Genomic DNA, 24593 nt, shown 5'->3' on the forward strand with positions numbered 1-24593 from the left:
GTCGCAGATGCAGCTTGGATCCCGCGTTGCTGTGTCTCTGGTGTGGGCCAGCGATGACAGATCTGATTTGACCCCTAGCCTGGAAACCTCCATATGCCACAGGAGCGGCCCTAGAAAAGGCAAAAACACCAAAAAAAAAAAAAAAAAAAAAAAAAAAGGACAGAAGATCTAAATAGACTTTTCTCTAAAGTCATAGAGATGACCAAAAACACTTGAAAAGATGTTCAACATCATTATTAGAGAAATGCAAATAAGAACTACTATGAGATGATATGAGATATCATCTTACACTAGCCAGAATGGTCTTCATCAAAAAGTCTACAAATGACAAATTCTGGAGTGGGTATGGATAAAAAGGAACCCTCTTACACTGTTGGTGGGAATGTAAATTGATACAACCACTATGGAAGACAATATGGCGGTTTCTCAAAAAACTAAATATAGAACTAGCATATGATCCAGCAATCCCCCTCCTGGGCATCTATCTGAAGAAAACCAAAATTCAAAAATATATATGCACCCCAATGTTCACTGCAGCAACACTATTCACAATAGCCAAGACATGGAAACAACCTAAATATCCAGTGACAGAGGAATGGATAAAGCAGATGTGCTACATATATACAGTGGAATATTATGCTTTCATAAAGAGAATAAAATAATGTCATTTGCAACAACTTCGATGGACATAGAGATGATCATACTAAATTAGTCATTTAGTGAAAGACAAACATTATATGATATCACTTGTTTGTGGAATCTAAAACAGGATACAAATGAACTTATTTGCACAACAGAAACATACTCACGGACTTTGAAAACAAACTTACAGTTACCAAAGGGACTAGGCGTATGTGTCGGGGTGGGGGGGAATGGACTGGGGGTTTGAGATTGGCATATGCACACTGAGGTATATGGAATGATTGGCCAATGGGGATCTGCCTTACAGCACAGAGAACTCTACCCAATGTTCTGTCTGGGAACAGAATCTGAAAGAGAATGGATGTGTATATATGTATAACTGAATCACTTTGTTGTACAGCAGAAATAATCACAATGTGATTTAATAAATACTTTAATAAAACTTTAAGGAATTAAAAAAAATAAGTAACATTTGCAACATAACATTATAAAGTTTTGTTAAAGAGATAGAAGTTTCAAAAAGTTAAAAACAAAAACAAAGGAAGCATAATGAATAAATCAGAGAAAATCACTTTCTTAAGGCAATTGTAAGCAATATGCAAATATGTTTTCCTTTCATCACTAAGTACTCATTTAAACTTCATACTTAGAGACGCTGGTACCCCTTACTCCTATGTGCTTTACTTTTAATTAAGAAGTTATAATGACTAAAGTCTCTTTGGTTCGTCATTAAATATAATTAAATTTATTACTTGTCGATTACCATAGTTCAAGATTAACATGGAGGCCTCTTCTTAGGAATTGGATAAAGTTTTGTATTATTTAAATTTGGGGTGGGAGGGAAGGACTCAGATGAAATGATATAATGAAGACACATTTACATCATATTAAAACATGAGCTTTGTTGTAAAAACATGTATTATGTGGGAATCCTCCAATTTCCTACACTTGATGTGAATCTTTTCTTGACTACATTAATCTATTGTTTCAGATGGTTACCATAGAAAACTTTAAAAAGAAATGGAAAATGAGGTTAAATTCATAAACATAGCATCTCCAAGATTCCTTGCCTGTGAAATAAAGCAAAAATTTCTCATTATTAAAATCTATGACTGGTGCCAAGCTGGTTCACAGGATTTTCCAGGATCAAGAGGGGTGGTTGTCCTCTTACTGAATCACATGGTCATAAAGCTTTCTACTAAAACCAGGTGGCCAAGGGTTCATCTCTGACAAAAATGCTGCTCCAAGGGAATAAAGACAACCATTCTATTGTTTGAATTTCCCATTGCTAGACCATGCAACTTCTCAGTGAAATTAGCAGAGACTTTGCTAGAAAATTTTTCTGTTAATTGGGTCAAAGTAGTGGCTGTATTTGGAAGTTTAAAGCAACATTCCTTTTTAAGTGTCACTAATTCAGAAAATAGAATGTGTTTTTGGGACCTTAGACAATCTCATGTCTTTCAGGGATCATGCACAAAATTAATGCAATTAAAACACACCTATAAGGCGGGAGACTTTCGTGTGTTTGCTGTAAATATACATCTTAGTATATCTACCTTCTTGCAAAAGCAGTGAAGAACAAAACAAATATTTTCAAAATACAAATTTGAATATGTTATGGATCTCACCTTCCTTCCCACTAATGGCTGTTGTTGGCTTCCCATTGTTCTTAGGAGAGAGGACAAATGCCTTAATGTAGTCTACAAGGCTCTGCCTCAGTTGGTCCCTACCCTCCTCTCAAGCTACCATCTTCATTTTAGCTCAATGCAACCCAGACTCACTGGTCTTCTTCTGGAAAACTGTGCTCTCCATTCTGCCTGGACTTTGCACATGTTGCTCCCTGGATATCCATCTTTTATTCACTTCATCCTCCTGCTTCTCCTTTCCATCACCACCACCATCAGCAGTGCTACCACCACTATGCCTATTGGAATACACACACACACACACACACACACACACACACACACTCAGAGAGAGAGAAATACACAACATACACATGCAGAGAAATATTTCCTAATGTCCTCCACATGGCCTCAAAGAAAGACAGGTATCTCTGCAACAAAATCTCCTAGCATTGCACAGCACCTATTATTACTTTAGTTTTACATATATTTTTAGACTTTTTAGTTAATGCTCATCTCTCCATGAAAGTTAGGACTCTGTTTCTTCTTATCATTATTTATCCAGCATCAAGAATGAAACCAGGATACAGTAAATCCTAATAACTAAACATCACTGAAATGAGAAAATGAGCGACTCAATCAAATCAATCAAATGTGTGTCTCTTTTCTATGTAGATGCTCAATTCATTGAGCAAAATTCCAACTGAAGGAGGAATACAAGAAAGGAACTTTTGTTGAACTCAATTATTTTGCAAGGACTGGGCTAACTGCTTTGCATATCTTAATTTAATGCTAATAACAACTTAATTGATGGGCTATTTGATTCCCTCTTTAGCGATAGAGAACCCCAGAATCATTTAGGGATTAGTAACTCACCCAAGGACACACATCTGGTGAAAGAAAGTTACATGGTTACACTGAAGTCTGGAGGGTTTTGTATTTTCTTAGGATTTTCTGTGAAATATACAGCCATGTTTATAACTACACTAAAGGAGCATTTGCATAATTTGAATTTTGGATGACTTTTTTTTAATGCACGCACTGAAAACTCTTTTGAATACTGGCCCTAAAAACTGCAGAAAATGGAATATAACAAAAACTGCAGGAAACATACAAGCTGAATCCACTTTCTTAACATTGGAAATTTAAGGAGGTAATCATTTTACATGTATATTAAAGGGTATAGGCTTAGAACTACTAGGAAAGAGCTAATCAGGTTCAGAACCTGAAACATGATTTCATTCCATTTACTACATTGGGGCCATTAAAGCATTCACCGTCTTACCTTCCAAGTTATGAAGACTCTAGTTCTGAAGACTTGTAAGTAGGTAATTATTTTCCACAAGCCCAATTGCCTTCTGTGGTATGTGCCTGGGTTCAATGCCCTTAAACTTTCACCTGTTTGCAGAGATCAGCATTTGCTTCCACCAGATTGCCTCTGCTGACCGGAATGCTGACAGGGCTCTCAGAAATGAGGTAGACACTGCATCTGACCACTGCCTGACCCTGAGACCTATGGTACAGGTTTCCTTCTGTCAAGATGAGGGAGCTGAAGTCAGCAAGAATTGACAAAAGGACTCTCCCTCAGTCCTCTAACCCTATTCTTTCCAATATTTCCAAAAATAAATATACATATTATTTAATATTATGTGCCTGGTCCTCTAGGTACTGTAAATAAAATTAAAATATGCCCAGTCCTTATCTTTAAGATGTGTGTTCTAACTGGGAAAGAACTACTTGACATGGAATGATTAGAAAAATAATCAAGACACTGTGGTATGGATGGTTATGGGCTGAATTGTGTTCCATCCCTAATGCATAAGCTGAAATCACCTTCCTTCTCTCTCAGAATGTGACTATATTTGAGACAGTGTCTTTAAGGAAGTAATAAGGTAAAATTAAGTCTTTACAGCAAGCCCTCTCTAATACGATGGGTGCCCTTTAAAAATATGAGATTAGGAGACAAAAGGAGGAAAGACACAGGGAGAACAGGGCCATCTACAAATGACAGAGGTCACAGAAGAAATCAACCCAGCTGACACTTGATCTCAGACTTCTAACCTCCACAACAATGAGGCAATAAAGTTCTACTGTTTAAGCCACCAGCCTGTGATCCTCCGTTATAGCAGCACTAGCAAAGATAAAGGGATTCTCCTGAAGAACGATTTTAGGGCAGAGATAAGGGTAGGATTAGAGATGAGGTTAGAGTTAGGGTTAGGGTTGTTTTATGTACTAGAGTACTTGAAAAAGTTTTGTACAGGACATGTGTTTAGAATTCAACACCAACAAAAACTAAGTGAAGGAGAGCCAGAGAGATGATATTTTAGGAGAGCAGAAAACTCAATGATGTAAGCATAGTAATGGGGAGAGAAAATAAATCACTGGCAACAAGTCTCTGAAACTTGAACCTTTACATATTGTTCATATTAAATGTTAGTGTCTTTCTACTGATGTATTTATTCACTTATACCGGATAGAGAATTTCAACAAAACATGTTATCATTGCAAGAGCTGCTCTTATATGAACATATTTACCCATACACGTTTAAATCTTGAAATTACATAGCTCCATAAAGAATGATTGTAGGTATCAGCCAAACCTGGAAGCACTAATATTCAACTGTATTTTACATGTTATTTCATATGCATGGGGGACACACATGTAAAAATAGGAAAAGAAGATTCCTGCAATATGTGAAATAAATTATGTTAAAGTTGGAATTTCCCATCATCCAGATGATGCATATTTATTATCAAAAGTGTAAGGATTTTTCTGGATGAAGTGTGTGTATATACATACATGTGTGTGTGTGTATACACACATACATAATACACACATATATGTATGTATACATACATATACACACATATATACATATATATATATACACACACGATTATATGTTACTGAAGGGTTTAAGTAGCTTCATACCTATACAAATGAAAATCAAATATTAAAATATGTTTTCTATTTTCACCTCCATTTCAAAAACAGACAGGCAAAAAACTCCTCAGTATTTCCCACATCTGTTTCCATTTGGGATTTTCAGAAAATGTTTAAAAGCTGCATTTAGGTGACTAATTTCCAATCTGGGAAATGGCAAGCTGGCTCAGAACCATCAGCTGTTCATCCACCCAATAAGCAGGTGTAAATACATATTTCATGAACATTCCTTGCAATCTTCTCCTTACTCTCATAGCAACACTTCCACCCCCAGTCTTCCTACACCGTCAGTCCCCTGCCTTAGAGGAGTGTTTGAACTCCACTGAACATTCTTACCAACAGCAGGTCATTCTTTACTGTTGACACTATTTTTTTTACCTTTTGGTTTTTGGGTTTATAAGCCATTTGTTCTACATCAGGCAGGTGCATTTTCTTTCAGCATGAAAGGAAGAGGAAATCCGAAAGTACTTACCTAAAAAACAAAACACAAAAAGAAAAGGATTAAAGTGAATTCATGGGCAGGTTTGATTGGCTGGCAAAGCAGTGAGGTGAAGATAAAAATCCCCTAAAGCATCTACTAACCCTGAACCATCCAGCAAATAAAGCACATGAAACAGTTAGGAATACACATATAAGACTTCCGAAAGTTAAAAGAGCAAAGGGGTATTTCTTATTTTTTAAGTGAACAGATGAAGTAAAATTTTGATTTTCTTTTCAATTTTCTAAACAATTTACATTATCACAAACTCTATCCTGAGAGACTCATTTTACATCCTTCTTTGTACTTTTACAGGTTTTGTTAACTGCCTATAATAATGCTTTCATCACTGTATAAGCCAGAAGACCTTGATTCTAAACCTCCCGTCTCTGCTAAATCAGGGCTACAGTGTCATGTCTCCCAACAGCATCAGGAAGAGAGGACAGCGCATGCCTGCCACTGGTAGCTTATGAGAGAAACAAAGGCTTTGCTAACAGTTATTTTCATGACTCTGAGGCCATGGACCTCCTTTAATGAGTCATTCTAATGTTAATGGAAGGGTCCACTTTATGAGATTTGGGGTATGATTAACACAGATGACATCGAAGCTAACATGCATAATCAGATGTAGCATATAGCAGAGAATAGGAATCATTAGATGCATTCAAGGGAAGTTACATTTAAATCATAAATGGCAAATATCTGTGGTTTTCTTCAAGGTGTCAGCTACATATAGGTATGATGTTTTGGATAGTATGCTGATCACAGAAAGCCTCTATACAGGGATGGTAGGAAATGTGCTTTGGCATGGCTCTTGTGACTGACAGTTCTGGAATGGGTGACAGAAAGCACAGGGCATACCAAGGAAAGGAATTTGTTCGTGCTCTCAGTTATCAAAAACAACATCAACAACAACAAAAAAAGAACAGTTCCTTCAGAAGAAATGATTTTCCTATTCCATCCTTGACAGGCAAGAACCATACAAGAGAAAATGGGATTTTTGAGAGAGGGGTACAGTTGAGGAGAGGAATGTCTAGGGCAGAGGCTCCAAAAGGCATGGTTTTCTGAGCCATGGTGTGTCACAATCACCTGGGCTGCTTGGGAAAAATCATGACATTTCCAGGACCCACTTAGGTGAACTGAGTCAATGCTTCTGGAAGCAAGATATGAAATTTCCATTTTATATAAGTATCCCTGGTGGATTTTATGTTTACTTTATATCATTTTAGGAACCACATACTAGAAATTGTGGGTTCTCTCTTTTTTCTCCACATAATAAAGAAAAATAGTAGAAAATACATTATCTTAATTGTCCTCTGCCACCAATCATGACATTTTCCATTCCTACTGGTGGATGCTTGCTAATAAGACACTGATGCTTGCTAATAAGATGCATTCTGCACTCCCACTTATAGAAGGCACTATTTCCTCTTTAGTTCATGCTGCTTAGGCAGTTGGTAAAAATAACAAACAAAACAAACCAAAAACCCTGGACAATTCTTCAGTGAACTGATCAAAGGAATAGTTTTGAACATTACAGAATATATAGCAAAATCTCTTCAGTGCAAACTCCCATGAACTTGAGAGGACATTAATTTAGTGTCATTTATCCAGCATCTCTTGACCCAAGCAATCTTCATTTTCATGACAACACCTTAGCTACTACTAGCGCTTGAGCTATTTTTGTCTGAACAATATAAAAGAAGATGATTTATTTTCTTTAGGAAATGTTTTGATTATATTCCAATGTTTCTTTGCCATAGACATTCAGAAATCTTGATTTCACTTCTAGGATGTCTTGATGTATTGAAAAGGAATGAAACAGTGCTTTATAGGAGTATATCAAATTTCATATTATATACAAAGAGATGCTTTTTTCCAGACTAAGGTCCTCCACTACTAAGTAAAATATAACTTTTAAAAAACAAGTCATAATATCAGTCAACTGTGAACTGATCTTAATATTAGTACTTATACTCATCAGAGGCTAAATGGAAATTCCTCCATGTGTCATGCAGATGAATCTGTACTGCCATTTTAAAAGATGTGCTATGTTTCTGCCTTGGCAGAGAAGCTTTCCTTTTGTGTTGCTTAACCAAGTGAAAGGACTGTGAAGATTAAATCAAGAAGTTAATAGGTTGGCCAGAAGCTGGCAGAGTTGAACGTGGACGGGGAAAGGAGGTCAAAAGAATGATTTTTAAAACATGTCCTCTATCTTGGAACATAAAAATGGAGTAAAGATGAAATATTAACTGACACAGGGCACAAAGCTCCAAAAGCAGCACAAATAGCTTTAAAGGCTTCTGTAAATCCTAAGGATCATCATAAGACTCACATCCCTCTTCGCTCCTTCAAATCATGTTACTTGTTTCCTTTTCCCTTTTCCAAATGCACAAGTGACAACAGCTACAAAATGCATCATCCAAAAGAAAGATGGTTTCAAAAGCCTCAAGAATATAAAGCGCCAAGCAGTTCGGCTTGAACTGCGGCCTTTCTCTAGCGGCATAGAGAGGGTGTTCTTTTTCTTAATTTTAAGGTGGTATATAGCACACAGTCGCCCCGCACCTATCACCAAGTAGCCAAGCTTCCAGATAGAGCTACTCTGTGTTCAAGATCATTTACTTACAGTACAGATCCTACTTTTGTATTTAAGAAAAAAGGTTAAGAAACTCTAACTTGCTTTTATTCCACATTAAAATAGTTTAAAATGTATGTGTAAGAACTAGAGATATGACGTAAGTGTCCTTGCCAGAGGCAGGCTAGACAGCAGGGAAATAAGAAAACCAAAAAGAAAAAGGAAAGGCTTTTTTTTTCCTTCACAAAAAGGAATTCCATATTCTTTTTATTTCTGTATTCCCTCAAATTAAGCAGACTTTGTTCGAGATAGCCAGTTAAACTACAAAGAATAGGTCAATACAAACCTAAAGTAAATAGCCTGTTTACTGAAGTGTCTAGTGTCAATTTCATTATTTTAAATAATACTAATATATTTTCAATCCCCGTTTCTTTTTCTTCTCCTTCTGGAATTCCTATTATGTGTAGATTGGCCTGCTTTATATTATCCCATAGGTCTCTTACATTGCTTTCATGTTTTTTCATTTGGTTTTCTGTCTGCTGTCATGAAGGGGGACAGGGAGGGAGTGGGATGGACTGGGAGCTTGGGGTTAACAGCTGCAGACTATTGCCTTTGGAATGGATTAGCAATGAGATCCTGCTGTGTGGCACTGAGAACTATGTCTGGTCATATGATGGAGCATGATAATGTGAGAAAAAAGAATGTATACATGTATGTGTAAGTGGGTCACCATGCTGTACAGTAGAAAAAAAAATAATGTACTGGGGAAATAAAAACTGTAAAAAAAATAAATAATACCAAGAACATACATGAATGACAGCCAAGTTTGGATAACATTCTCCATATGCAGAAGCTGATTTTGTGCTGGAAATAGGAAGGGAGGGAGTAGGGGCAAGTCAGAGAATCACCATGGCTAACCCAGCTCTTAAGCCTAGATGCTTTTCATCGTTTTCAGACACTGAATTATTTTCCCAAAGGCAACAGACCATTTCACTCGCTGACATCGCTCCTGAACAGCCTGCCTGACAAGTAGCTTCTCATTAACTTTCAAAGGCATCCTATCTATGTCTTTCATCTCCCCCAAGTGCATAAATATAACCTTTCCATCACCTTGACTTTTAATTTCCCCTTCAAAATAGGAATTTTATGAATTGTTTTGACAGGTCATATAAATCTCTCAACACAATTCATAAAACTTGTCTTCCAACATGCTTTAAAATTAAGATTGTAAACCACTGCCGTATTATCACACTAATACCTACCTACAACTGACACTGAAGACTGCTGACTAGCCATCCTAGTCTAGTTAAAATGCTAATATTTCACAAACTAATTAAAAAGTTACTGGAGGGAGTTCCCTTTGTGGCGCAGCAGAAACAAATCTGACTAGAGTCCAGGAGGATTCGGGTTAGATCCCAGACCTCACTCAGTGGGTTAAGAATCTGGGGTTGCCATGTGCTATGTAGCTCACAGATGTGGCTTGGCTCCCACCGTTGCTGTGTCTATAGCTTAGGCTGACAGCTATAGCTCCGATTTGACCCCTAGCCTAAGAACTTCCTTATGCCATGGGTGCAGCTCTAAAAAGAAAAAAAAAAAAGTAAGTTACTGGAGACTGAGTATAACTTTTTAACAGAAAAAAATAAAAAAGAACTCTGACTAGAAATACTTTCAACATATATGGAAAATAAAGACTAGTAGCAAGTTATAGAAGGATTACTTTCTTACTCACATTTGACTCTCCCCACCTCCACCAGGCACTAATCCCACCAGATACTTTAAACAGGACTAAGTCAGCTCTAGTAACCAGAGTATAAATTTTTTTTCAAAAAAAGCTAGGTTCATGATATTTAATCTAATTACACCTAGTTTGAATATCTCCTTTTTTTTTTTTTTTTTTTTTTTGTCCTTTTGGGGCTGTACCCACGTATGGAGGTTCCCAGGCTAGGGGTCGAGGTCGAATTGGAGCTACAGCTGCCAGCCACAGCCACAGCCACAGCCACTCCAGATCCAAGCCTCATCTGTGACCTACACCACAGCTCTTGGCAAAGCTGGATCCTTAACCCACTGAGCAAGGCCAGGGATCTTAACCCATTGAGCCACTATGGGAACCCACCCAGAAATTCTTGAATGAAGATTTATACACTACTTATATGTGAAGCCTATAATTAATTGTGATATTTAGAAGACCGTAGCCAATACCAGACCACTCCCTATACTCCACCAATGATACCTTTCCTTTTCATGGAAAATGGTCAAGACTTGGTCAGAAGTCCTATTTATTTTACAAGAATAAGAATGTTGTCCTTGTTGCCACTACCTTCTCAAAATACCTCTGCTTCACAAAAATAGCGCTGGACTAGGTCTTTTCAATGTCCAGATTTCCAGACGTCATTACTCCTGACAATAGATCTGCATTTATTCCGCATGTGTTTAAGAAATCTGTGAAGCTTCTGTCATCATCACTCTTCATCACCCTTAAGCAAATGGTCAGGCTGAAAGGAAGGTGCCAACCATTAAGGATGCCCTAAAGTAAACTGTTCAAGGAAAATAACCAAGGAGATTTGCCAAGTTTCTCGTCACTCAGCATGTCACTCCCAGTGGGACAACAGGAGTCAGTTGTGCTGAATAAAAAAATGGAGCAACACAGCAACTGCTCCTTTGACAGTTTCCATATTGCGCCTAGCCTAGAGTTGATAGACAAACTAGAATGTAATCTGAATATCAGATTCATCCTTAGTTCATTTTTGCTATAAAAATTGGTCTTGATTAAGAATTTTAAAGGTAAGGAGAGAGAGGCAGTTCCTATATAACTTGTAATGCGAATATTATTACAAGGGCTAGACTTTCGATGATCTAGAGTGAAATATCAATAGTAGAGTGATTTAGTAGTATGATCAACTTTTTAAAGCACTTTTTAATTGAAATATAGTTAATTTAAAATGTGTTCATTTCAGGTATGAAGCAAAATGATTCAGTTTCACACACATATATTCTTTTTCAGATTCTTTTCCCTTATAGCTTATTACGAAAGACTGAATATAGTTCCCTGGACTATACAGTAGGTCCTTGTTGTTTATTTATTTTGTACACAGTAGTGTGTATATGTTAATCTCAAACTCCTAATTATGTTCAATTTTTTTTACAAAAATTTCTTCTTGTGTTTTATTTCTTTTGAGGTCATTTGATGTCAAAGTGTATCTATTTATTTTAACTTCAGGTACATTACGTAATACAGTTAACCTGGAGTATTTTAACCACCAAAAAATATGATGTAAGCCCTTCTCTCTTGCTTAATGGCAACCAAACCTCAAAAAAAGTCAGAGAAATTGCAGGGAAGTCTAGAAAAGAGTGAAATCATGATTAACGTGTCTACCAAATTTCTAGGTTCTCTCTCTCTGGATGCATGGTAGGACTGCCCTCCCATGTGATATACTCTGATGGGTGGGTTTGAGCAAGAGTAATACATGTCACTTCTGGGTGAAGGTTTTAAGATGCTCTGCCTGATTTACAGCATTCCTTTTCCCTGTTAGGGTACCTGGAAGCCTATATTGAGATGGAACATCAGCCACCCTGGGTCCTGGGTTGTCTACGATGAGCAGAGCCTCCTTGCCTATCTATCGTGGATATGTAAGAAGGGTAAGAAATAAACTATTGTTATATCAAGCTACTGAGGTTTGGGATTACTGTAGAATAATCTAGCCTATCCTGACTTGTACAATGAGTCATCAAAACAACAAAATATTAATAACTGAAGCTATGAAGAGTTTCATGCAAAAAGGGTTAATGATGCCCAGTATTTAAGTTCCATATGAAAAAATAACTGAGGATTGACTTAATTACTATCTTCAAATATAGAAACAAGGTTGTTTCTTTTGCTTCTCGCTAGAAAGGTGTTAGTTTTTCAAAAGAAATATATTTCTGTTTAACCAAAACAAATAAACAAACAAAAAAACCTAACTTGAAGCAGGAGGATTTGGGTTTGCAAATAAAGGAAAATAAAAACATTTATGTCATAAGGAAGAAGGATGACAGTGAGGAAGAGGAAAATGATGAAGGCTGAGCAGTCTCCTTCCCTAGAGAATATAATAAGGGACATAAGTGCATCACTTCCAGATTGTTTCCATTGGTGAACTCGGAATTATAGACTGCAGAATTAGGCTCAGGGACCCCAAGGGTTTCATGAATTAGGGGGTCTGTAAACTGACTAAACAAGTAGCTTAATTGTAGGCATCTCTGTAGAGCTTTTTGAGAAGAAGGCCTACAACCTTTTTTTTTTTTAATAAAAAAAAAATTTTTTTTTTTTTGGCTGCTCTTACGGCATGCAGAAGTTCTCAAGCAAGGCATCGAACCTGAACCACAGTAGTGACCTCAGATCCTTAATCCCCTGAGCCAGAGGGGAATTCCCAGGCCTACAGCTTTAATGAAGTTTTCAAAGGCGTCTTATATCCAAAATAAGGCTAAGAACTATGGCTAGACATTGGCCCTAAAAAGTAGGAAATTATAAACCTTAATCTTAAAATAATTCTACAGTGTTTTTGGGGATGGCAAATCTGTACACTTATCTTCACCCTCAGATCAATGTGGTCATGGCAAGAATTTTTACTTCTGCCACTTTATTTATTTATTTGTCTTTTTGCCTTTTCTAGGGCCGCTTCCCGCAGCATATGGAGGTTCCCAGGCTAGGGGTGTAATCGGATAGCTGCTGGCGCACACCACAGCCGCAGCAACGTGGGATCCTTAACACAATGAGTAAGGCTAGGGATGGAACCCGCAACCTCATGGTTCTTAGTCGGATTCGTTAACCACTGCGCCACAACGGGAACTCCACTTCTGCCACTTTAAACTGCAAATTTCCTTTGCAAAGCAGGAACCCTAACTTGAATTCTAACCAGGAGGTTAGAGTTGATTTCAAAGGGTTTGCAAAAAAGGTCTCAGAAGGATCAAGGATCATCAGTTTTCTACCCAAGCCCCTAAGGTCTACTTGTGTCTCCCTCGAAAAAGATGAACAAGGAAAGGTTGGCTTGGTTTCCCACACAGCACTTTTTTCTTTTCTTTCTCTTCCTTGCTCTTTTCCTTCCTTACTCCTCCCTTCCTTCCCCTCCTTCCTTCCTTTCCCTCCCTCCCCTCCTTCCTTCCTTTCCCTCCCTCCCCTCCTTCCTTCCTTTCCCTCCCTCCCCTCCTTCCGTTCTTCTTTCCTTTCTTTTTTGACACACTGCTTTCTTCGACTGTCAGGATCAAAGATTTCCTGACACAACTGCTATGGGGCTGGCCTTGCTGACTGCTGTATACCCCAGTGTCCCCAATCTCCTCCACGGTTCCCAGTGACCACCTAAGCCCAAAAGCAAATAAGGTAGGTGAGTCCTTTAAAAACACTCTTTTCCCTTCGACATTTCTTGTTGTTTCCATTTTATCATTAAAACCCGACAAAATAAAAATTAGACAATGAATGTGTAAAGAACCAAAATGAGAGGTTTTCTATAGCTTTGCCAGGCATATCACGAAAAGACAAAGTAAGGTTCTTAAAGTCTGGTTCCATATGGCATAAGGTAAGGAAAGAATGAGAAGCAGGAATTTTTTTTCTTGCAGCCTATCCTTCCTTCCTTCCTTCCCTCCCTCCATTCTAAGGAGAGAAAATTACAATTTAACCGAGTTCTGCTTCTGACTATGACGAAATAGCTTATAAAAAAAACAACACTCCAGGAGTTCCCGTCGTGGCGCAGTGGTTAACGAATCCGACTAGGAACCATGAGGTTGTGGGTTTGGTCCCTGCCCTTGCTCAGTGGGTTATGGATCTGGTCTTGCCGCGAGCTGTGGTGTAGGTCACAGACCTGGCTCAGATCTGGCGTTGCTGTGGCTATGGCGTAGGCCAGCGGCTACAGCTCCGATTGGACCCCTAGCCTGGGAACCTCCATATGCCGCTGGAGCGACCCAAGAAATGGCAAAAAAGACAAAACAAACAAACAAACAAAAACACTCCAATGAAGAATACATAAAGGTTAAAGAAAAAAAAGCAGACAAAACCTAATCTAAACCAAGGATATCAATTACCTTTGGTGAGGGGAGGGGTGGCTGGCGCATGGCACCCTGGTTTCTGGGAGACTTGATAATGTTCTGTTTTTCCAGCTGGATGACAATTCCATAGATTTGTTCACTGTGTGGTCATTCATCCAACTGTGTACTTATAATTGGATACTTATAGGTATGCAGATTTAATTTCAAAAACATTTATTAATACATTTATTAATTTAAAATGTTAACTGATTGCCTGTTGAATGTCTAGAAATATATCATTTGCAAAATGCAAGCATATGTACATTTTTTCTGAGACTCTTAACTTTTGGCCATTCTGAGTGTATTCAAATTCATTCCCACTGGAATTATTCTCCTCTGGCACTTTTACATAAGTGCTAGTCTGAGATGGCATTGTCTTTGGCTGGCAAGTTCACGAACAACACAGTCTTGTATAAAGCATCGACCATGGGGCATTGCATTTGCTTTGAACACAGCTTTGAGTTACAAACTTTGGAAAACCACATGGCATGTGGTTAAATGTCCATCTTTTCCCTACTCCTATAACTCACCTCCAGATCCACTTAGCAGTAATTTCATGTAGGGGGAAAGGAAGAGATTTTACATAGACTCTATGCAGAATAATTACAAAATAAATCTCCTGCACTATATTTTACATTGACAAAACTTTGAAATACTGCTTGCAGATGATAATGGCAATACCACATTAATAACAGATCATTTTAGAAGAGAATTGAGTAAATTTCATAATGTTTCAACAATCTACAGATGAATATTCAGAGTTGACATAAAAATAATAGGACCATCAGTCTATAAATATAAGCAAAGGAACACAAAAATCACACCATTATCAAATTTAAGAATTTGAATTTCTATTCACAATTGACAGGGAGTATTTTAAGGCAGCTGTAACAACCACCTACAGGAAAGTAAAAGAATATTAATTCTGTCTTAGAAAAAAAGAATTTTAGAGAAAGTAACATTAAGATAAACATTTCCATAACTTGTTTCTTCCACTGACTGAGCAGCAGTGGCTACTAAATTGATTTTACTCTCATAAAATAATAATATGAATAGAGTTCATATGATTCAATATGTTTTATTTTTAAAAACAAAAAGGGATAGATTTTAATTTTATAAAGATATTAAGGAATACACAGCCACACATTCAATAGAACAAATCAGTTAAGGCTAAAACTGGACATAATGAAATGAAAAGAAATAGATTTGGTAAAGCTCAAGTAATATAGTCCTAGAAAAGTTAAAAACACTGGATTTAGTTGAGAACATTTAGAAATTGTCATGCAAGAATATTCATTTCTTATTCTCTTTTAGGTATTAAAAAAAAATTTTTTTTGTCTTTTTGCCATTTCTTAGACAACAACAGAAGGCAAATATCCCACAGCCTGGAGCTGTTAAGACTGTCTTGCAGAACTTGCAGAGGTGCAACATTTCTGACCTACAGCTGACATCCTACATCCAGCCTTTAAAAGAGGCCAGGAGGACTGAAAAGGGAGAGAATGGAAATTCAAAAGAAATTTATGTTGGGAGGGATACAGGCATTCTGAGTCTCACCTCTCCATCGGGGTTTATGGGCAGTGGAGGGAAAGGCAAAGGCAGATGCTTCCTGAATCATGCTCCCTGAGTCCTCCTTACTCAGCATGGCACTTATACTTTCTAATAGATTGAGGAGCAATATAATGTAGGCAAAACTCCCAATAACCAAAAACAGAACAACACACACACACACACACACACACACACACACACACACACAATGATTAAGAAGATCTACTCTGGGATTGGCACCAACTAACTGTGTGTCTGAATCATTTTAGCCTCTCTGAGACACAACCTGCCTCATTTCTAAAATGGGAGTTGAGGAGTTCCTGTTGTGGCTCAGTGGGTTAATAAAAAACACAGTGTCTGTGAGGATGTGGGTTTGATCCCTGGCCTTGCTCAGTGGGTTAAGAATCTAGTGTTGCTGCAAGCTGCAGCATAGGTCACAGATGTGGCTTGGATCCAGTGTTGTCATAGCTGTGGAGCAGGCCTTACCTGCAGCTCCGATTGACCCCTAGCCCAGGAACTTCTATATGCCATGGATGTGGCCATAAAAATAAAAAATAAAATAAAATAAAATATGAGTGGCATTAGGCCTGTGATCTTCCATTTCGGAATCGCTATAAAAGTTCATGGCCCCTCTTCTCTGCTCTGTAAGTACCTCTCAGTGGTGATGGAGAAAGACTATCCCAAGGACACTGTTTGAGAACTCCTCTACCAGAATAATTCTATGGTCTCTCCCAGTGTTAAGATTTCATGATTTGACTGGTTTTGTCTTTCTTTTTCATTTTTCTTTTTTAGGGCCACACCCGCAGCATATGAAAGTTCCCAGGCTAGGTGTTGAATCAGAGCTGCAGCTGCTGGCTTACACCACAGCCACAGCAATGTGGGATCTGAACTGCATCTGTCACCTGCACCACAGCTCACAGCAACATGAGATCCCCAACCCAAGGAGTGAGGCCAGGGATACTAGTCAGATTTGTTACTGTGGAGCCACAACAAGAACTCCAAATTGACTGGTTGGAAGTAAGGCTGCAGCCACTCCCATTGGTGAGCCTGGAGGAAAACTCAGGCTGTGAAAACAAAGCATATTGGCCCCAGATGGATATTCCAGAAAGGAATAATTTCAGTGAGCCCAGACTTCTGCAACTTCCCATACATAGAAAAGTGCTAAATTCCTTGAGATATTATCTAGTTTTCTGTTATTAACAGTAATCTTTTGTTCCAACTATATGCCCTTTGTTGCAAAACTCCTATACATTCTAGCTCCCTCCTCCATATTTTTTTTACCTCCCATATGAACTCAATCATTATTTTACAGATGCATAAATACATACATATATATACATATATATATATATATACTTGGAAATGAATTTTTCAATCTTTTAAACAAGAAAATATATGAGCATCTTACATGTATAAACTTGAGCCCATTCCCTTGTTAAAATTCCATAGACAAAAATATTTATAATCTTTATTATTAATGTTCATAATCCTATTCCCAAAGGCCTGCCTAAAGCAGGCAGGTCAATATTCTGTAAAATTTTATGTAAAATTCATTTTTCTAAAAGAAGATTCCAGCAGAGTTCTCCCAGTGTTGCTGATGAGGCCATCATCCTGGCCCCTTTGTTTAGAGTGGTTCATTTCAACCAGGGGCTAGAGGAGGTAGTGGGAAAGGCATTTTGGTTGATGTTGAAATGACCTCATATAAAGCTCACCTGCATGTAAGAGCTGATGAGGCTGGTTGCCTGGCAACAGTAGCATCCACCCACACTGGGTTCAGGATGCATACTGGTTTTTAGTAACATACCTGCACCTCCTTTTACCTTTAAGGCTGACTCTTAACTTTACTAGAAAGAACCATGCCCTCTTCTTCCTTATTAAGGCTAATGTTAATTATCATTAACTAATGGGCAGATAGCAGCAGTATAAATACTGAAAATCAACCAATGTAACAAAGGGTATTACAGTATGTCCAGTACTGCTGGAAAGACAACATAACTACATTTCAATAAGAAGGATACAATTTATTGGAAGTTGGGAACAGGCATACCTGGTTTTCCCACAGGCCTCTTCCTGACTCACAGCTCTGCTGCCACCCCTGGTTCTGCTCTTTTTCCCAATACCATCAACTACAGAGAATCACCATGAAGTAAGACATCTTCAGGGAATTCCACTGAGGTCTAGGCTTCGCCATGACTAGCAGGTTCTTGGAAGGCAAGTCAAGCTGTGGTTCTCCTAGGGCTTCACATCTGCACACTTCACACCAAATGTATTTCTCTTCATACCGGTAATAACTCACCACTTAGTATTTGATGAATAACATTTCTGTTTTTACGTCCAATGCACAATGCACTATGGTTGTCCAAGGCCAACCACTTAGCATATCTTTATTTTCCACACTGGCCCTGTAAATTCAGGACTCTGTGACTACAGAGTTCTGTACTTTGAGAAAGTCTAGGTAATCCTAGACAAGTCAGAGCCTCCAATGATCCTCTGTGGAGCCAGATCCCATTTTCTTACTTTCTACACCATCATTAACATTCTAGAACAAATGAATGAAACAGGTACTGCGAAATAAAATATTGCCTGCCCTATTGGTAAACAAAGGATGTCATAGTTATCAGGGATGGCAGCCACCTCCAAGGGTGAGCAGGTAAGCCCTGAGGGAACTCAGGAAGGAAACCTGCCAACTAGCAGCCAGCAGGCTGCAGCCACCCCCAATGGTGAGCCCTGAGGAAAACTCAGGTTGTGAAAACAAAGGATACTGGCCCCAGATGGCTGAGGTGCATATCAAAGGAATGATTTCAGTGAACCAAGACCTTTCAACTTCCCATACACAGAAAAGGGCTGAATTCCTTGAGATATCATCTAGTTTTCTGTTATTAACAGTAATCTTTTGTTCCAACTACATGCCCTTTGTTGCAAAACTCCTATGTATCCTAGGTCCCTCCTTGCCTCCTCAGAGCAGTTTTCTCAGGGTTGCTTGAGAGGCTGCCTCCCATGCTTAAGTCCTCATTTTGCTCCAAATAAAATTTAACTCACAACTCTCATACTGTGCTTAATTTTTTAGTCAATAGTTTACTGATAATGTTTTGTGCTTCTTCCTTCACCCCATCCTTAGCCAATGGCAGAAACAAATGCACAATATTGTACCCTCATTCCCATGACGACACTTTTATTTTTTTAATTTTTAAAAAATTAAATTTTGATTTACAGCATTGTGCCAATTTCTGCTGTACAGCAAAGTGACTCAATTATACGTACAAATATATATTTTTTTCTTTTTTAATATTCTTTTTCATCATGGTCTATCCCAGGAGATTAGATTAGTTCCCTGTGCTGTACTGTAGGGGTTGTTATTTATCCCTTCTAAATGTAATAGTTTGCATCTACTAACCCCAAACTCCCAACTCATCCCGGTCCCTCCCTTCTTCTCCTTGGCAAACACAAGTCTGTTCTCTAGGTCTGTGAGTCTATTTTTGTTCTGTAGATAGGTTCATTTGCGCCACATTTTAGATTCTACATAAAGGTGATAAATGGAATTTGTTTTTCTGTTTCTGACTTACTTCCCTTAGTTTGATAATCTCTAGTTGCATCCAGGTTGATGCAAATAGCATTATTTTGTTCATTGTTAAGGCTGAGTAGTATTTGATTGTATATATGTGTCATATCTTCTGTATCTATTCATCTATCAATGGACATTTAGGTTGTTTCCTTATCTTGGCTGTTATGAATAGTGCATCTTTAAACATAGTAGTGCTTGTATCTTTTTAAATAACAGTTTTGTTCAGATATATGCCCAGGAGTGGAATTGCTGGATCACAGTTATACAGTTAGTTTTCTGAGGAGTCTCCATACTGTTTTCCATAGGGGTTGTACTAATTTACATTCACACCAACAGTGCAGGAAGATTCTTTCTCCACAACCTCTTCAGCATTTTTCTATTTGTAGATTTACTAATGATGCCCATTCTGACTGATGTGAGGTAATATTTTATTGTAGTTTTGAATTGCATTTCTCTAATAATTAGTAATGCTGAGCTTCTATTCAAGTGTCTACTGGCCATGTGTATGTCTTCTTTGGAGAAATGTCTATTTAGGTCTTCTGCCCTTTTTTTGATTAGGTTGTTTGTTTTTTCGTTGTTGAGTTATATGAGTTATTTGTATATTTTGGAGATTAAGCTCTTCTTGGTTGCATCATTTGCAAATATTTTCCCCCATTCTATAGGCTATCTTTTGATTTTTGTTTATGGTTTCCTGTGCTGTGCAAAATCTTGTATGTTTGCTTTGGTCCCATCTGTTTATTTTTGTTTTGATTTCTATTGCCTTGAAACTGACCTGTAAAACATTTGTGTGGTTTGTCAGAGAATGTTTTGCCTATGCTCTTCTTTTTTTTTTTTTTTTTGTTTTTGTCTTTTTGCCATTTCTTGGGCTGCTCCACGGCATATGGAGGTTCCCAGGCTAGGCGTCGAATTGGAGCTGTAGCCACCAGCCTACACCAGAGACACAGCAATGTGGGATCCAAGCCACGTCTGCAACCTACACCACAGCTCATGGCAACGCCGGATCCTTAACCCACTGAGCAATGCCAGGGATCGAATCCGCAACCTCATGGCTCCTAATCGGATTCGTTAACCACTGAGCCACGACAGGAATTCCCTGCCTATGTTTTTTCCTAGGAATTTTGGACATGGTGTCATGTCTTATGTTTAAGTCTTTAAGCATGCTGGTACTTTTAATGCAATATCTTTCTGCAAATCAGTTACACTAGAAAGAATACCAGATCACAAGTTAGCAGCCTATAGTTTAAGACTCCATTTAACACTAACAAGCTGTCTGGTTCTGGTGAAATCACTTAGCCATTTATTCCATATTATCTCTTTTTTAAAATGCACCTTGTCATCCACTCCTTAACAATCCATAATATCCACCGTGATGCATGAGACTCAAGCTAGAAAGCCAATTGGTCAAACAACCACCATGGCAAACTTTGTTCTAGTTTTGGAGTACTCCTGAAAGAAAATGCCAAGAAGGTTGAGTTTCCTACAGGAGCCTAGAGCCTGAGGATAATTGAAATAAAAGCAAATGATGTTATGGACTATCTGACAGTGTGTTTTTATAACCTACCTAGTCATGAGTACAGTGCTATTTTCGCAGAAAATATTGTAATTGCTTGTTATTTGATTGAAAATAGATAAAAAGATGATCTGGGGTGAAGGGGAGTGAGTGGGATAGACTGGGAGTTTGTGGTTAGTACATGCAAATGATTACATTTAGAACGGATAAGCAATAAGGTCCTACTGTATAGCACAGGGACTATATCCAGTCTCTTGGGATAGACCATGATGGAAGACAATATAAAAAATATGTGTGTGTATGTGTGTGAGAGAGAGAGAAAGAGAGAGAGAGAGACAGAGAGAGACTGGGTCACTTTGCTATACATTAGAAATAGATAGAAGGATGGGAGCTCAACTTCTCTCCTAAAAACAACAAAATTCACAACTAAAAGCTGATTAATCCCCACCCAAATGGACTGGAAACCTTAAAAAAGATACCCTACTACAGAAGAAAAAGAAGAGGCCACATCAAGAGGTAGGAGGGGCGATTTTGCAATATAAACAACCCCATACCTCCCAGGTGGGAAGCTCCACAGACTGAAAACTAACTGGTTCACAGAGACTCACCTACAAGAGTGAGAGTTCTGAGCCCCACATCAAACCCTCACGTGCAGGGATCCGGCACTGGGAGAAAGAGCCCCTGAACATCTGGCATTGAAGGCCAGTGGGGCTTGTGTGCAGGAGCTCCACAGGACTGGGGGAAATGGAGACCCCATTCTTAAAAGGCACACACGGACTTTCACGTGTACTGGATCCCAGGGCAGAGCGAGGTCTCCATAGGAATCTGGGTCAAACCTGACTGCAGTTCTTGGAGGATATCCTGGGAAAACAAGGGTGAATGTGGTTTGTTGTGAGGGAGGGACATTGAAGGCAAAGCTCTCGGGAATATTCAGCAGCTGCCTTTCTCTGGAGGTGGCCATTTTGGGAAAATCAGTGCTGAGAAGCCCCAGGGCAAACAACAATCCAGGTGGGATCACAGCCCTGCCCATCAGTAAACAGGCTATCTATAGGCCCCTCAGGCACACAGATGCCTCTAATCCCATCCAGAGACTAAGCCCCACCCAAAAGAGGGAATAGAATCAGTTCCACCTACCAGTGGGCAGGCATCAGCCCCTCCCATCAGGAAGCCTACAGCAAGCACCCATACTGACTTCAGCCACAAGGGGGGCAGACACCAGAAGTAAGAGAGGCTACAACCCTATTATTTGTAAAAAGGTCACCAAACCAAAAACCTATAAAAATGAAGAGACAGAGAACTATAACTCAGATGAGGGAGAAAAGAAAAACCCCAGAAAAATCGGCTAAGCAATGAGGAGATTCTTAGCCTCCAGGAAAAAGACTTTAGATTGTCGATGCTGAATTCACTAGAAGCAGCTAACAGCAGAATACAGGAGGCAGAAGAATGAATAAGCGAGGTGGAGGACAGATTAGTGGAAATTACGGATGCAGAACAGAAAAGAGAAAAAAGATTGAAAACAAATGAAGAGAGTCTCAGAGAACTCTGGGACAATGTTAAACACAACAACATCTGTATTATAGGGGTGCCAGAAGGAGAAGAGAGAGAGAGAAGGGGACAGAAAAAATATTCCAAGAGATAATAGCCAAAAACTTCCCTAACATGGGAAAGGAACCACTCACTCAAATCCAGGAAGCACAACAAGTACCATTTAAAATAAACCCAAGGAGGAATACACTGAGACACATGTTAATCAAACTAACCAAAATTAAAGACAACAAGAAAATCTTGAAAGCAGCTAGGGAAAAGAAACAAGTAACATACAAGGGAACCCCAATAAGGTTATCAGCAGATGTTTCAAAAGAAACTCTGCAGGCCAGAAGGGAGTGGCATGATATACTTAACTGATGAAAGGAAAAAAACTCCAACCAAAATTACTTTACCCAGCAAGGCTCTCATTCAGATTTGAAGGAGAAATCAAAACCTTCACAGATAAGCAAAAGTTGAGAGAATTCAGCAACACTAAACCAGCCTTACAGCAAATACTAAAGGAACTTCTCTAGGGAGAAAAGAAAAGACAGCAACAGGAAACAAAAATTCCATAAATGACAAGGCTCACCAGTAAAGGTATATATACCGTAAAGATACGAAATCATCCATGAACAAATATACCACCAGAATCAGAAATCATGAGAAGAGGTGGGTACAAATGCAGGACACTGGAGATGAACTTGCAATTAAGAGAACAACAACTTAAAACAATCTCATATACATATAGACTCATATCAAAACTTCAGAATAACTGCAAACCAAAAATCTACAATTGATACATAAACAAGGAATCTCGAGAAGAAATATATCTCATAGTAAATAAGCACATAATCCACCATGAAGGGGGTCATTTGACATCATTCTTGGAATGCCAAAGCCTTTTAGAACTGATTCTGATTTCCTCTCCATCAAAGAATTTATGATAATTATAATTAAATAATGCAACTGTACAATTAAATAATATAGTTCTTCAACTGTATTATTAATAACCATTTCTCTCCATGGTATAATGTAAAGTCTATAATGTCTTGTTTACCCCATCACCTAGAATGGTGTGATGCCTTTATTGAAGAATCAATAAGATGTAACAAATTGTGAGGACGTATTTATATAGTTACACTGTTTTTTAACCAATTTATGCATTTTATATTTTACTTATTTTCAGAGGGTGTATTATTTTTGTTATTCTTACCAGTTAAGTTATTCTTTTTTATTATGCTATATAAAATATTTAATGGTTAAAAAAAGAAATTGACATAACATTTTAAATCAAATATATTGTAATTAAAAAAGAAGATGATGTGTATTATCTGTTAGTATTCAGGAAACTAAGGAATGACCATATAGTGCATACAATGATTTGTGCCATGTGTCAGCCATCTGGGCTTTATTTTGACCGTATGTGTTGTTATTTATTAAAGAGCATGAATAATTAGGAATAAGACATCTGACCCTGCTTATATACCCACACTGCGAGTTTTTTAAAAAGATATACTCAGAAAATTGACATTTATATTTGGACATAAAAGTCTGACTTACATTTTTTTTTAAGTCTTTCCCAGTAAGGTTTTACAAGATAACCTCTCTTCCTGAGAATGATGCCCTGAAGCAACGCTACTTCTACCAAACTTTCCAGTTACATATTTTAAAATTATATAGGGATATATATTGTATAGCTACATACAATCTTACTGTAGAGTAGTTCTTCTAGAAGAAATGCCCTCATAGCAGAATTAAGAAGGTTAAGTTTCCAAATACTTTCATTTTTTGCATAAAATCAGAGCCAACACTGTCAGAGAAGGAGGAGCAGACAGACATTCTCACTATTGTCAAAACAGTGCACAAAAAGGAGGAACGCAGCACTGCCTTGGGCATTCCCAGCTCCCTGATGTCAATTTAGATCAAATTCAGATAACTAGCTATGCCAGCTGCTTGATGCTCCCAGGTTCTGTGAGAAACCAGTTCTCTTTAAAATGAGGCTACCATCTAAATACCATCAAAGCTTCTTGAAATACTGGCCAGAAAGAATTTAAGCTTTTTTCCAATGCCTTTTGCCGTGCAACAGTGAGCCTGTAAAACGTAAACTCTTTCCTATTCCCTCCGATTAGCA

The 24593-nt window shown here is 38.2% G+C and overlaps 1 protein-coding gene across 32 annotated transcripts in view; it reads right to left on the minus strand.

Annotated features, from left to right (window-relative positions):
* PDE4D (phosphodiesterase 4D) overlaps window positions 1–24593 on the minus strand; it is a 1507422-nt gene that overhangs the window by 451024 nt on the left and 1031805 nt on the right. Inside the window, exon 1 of one of the 32 annotated variants that reach the window (XM_021076884.2) lies at window positions 5590–5678. The exons of the other annotated variants lie outside the window; for them this stretch is intronic. The gene's annotated coding sequence lies outside the window, so the exon portion shown is untranslated. Of the gene's footprint in view, window positions 1–5589; window positions 5679–24593 lie in introns of those variants that run through there. 32 annotated transcript variants of the gene reach the window in all.

This window comes from Sus scrofa, chromosome 16 (assembly GCF_054392235.1).
Source record: "Sus scrofa isolate SSC_HxYL_T2T_F1_AM1 chromosome 16, Sscrofa_HxYL_maternal_Yorkshire_Landrace_v2.0, whole genome shotgun sequence".
NCBI lineage: Eukaryota > Metazoa > Chordata > Mammalia > Artiodactyla > Suidae > Sus > Sus scrofa.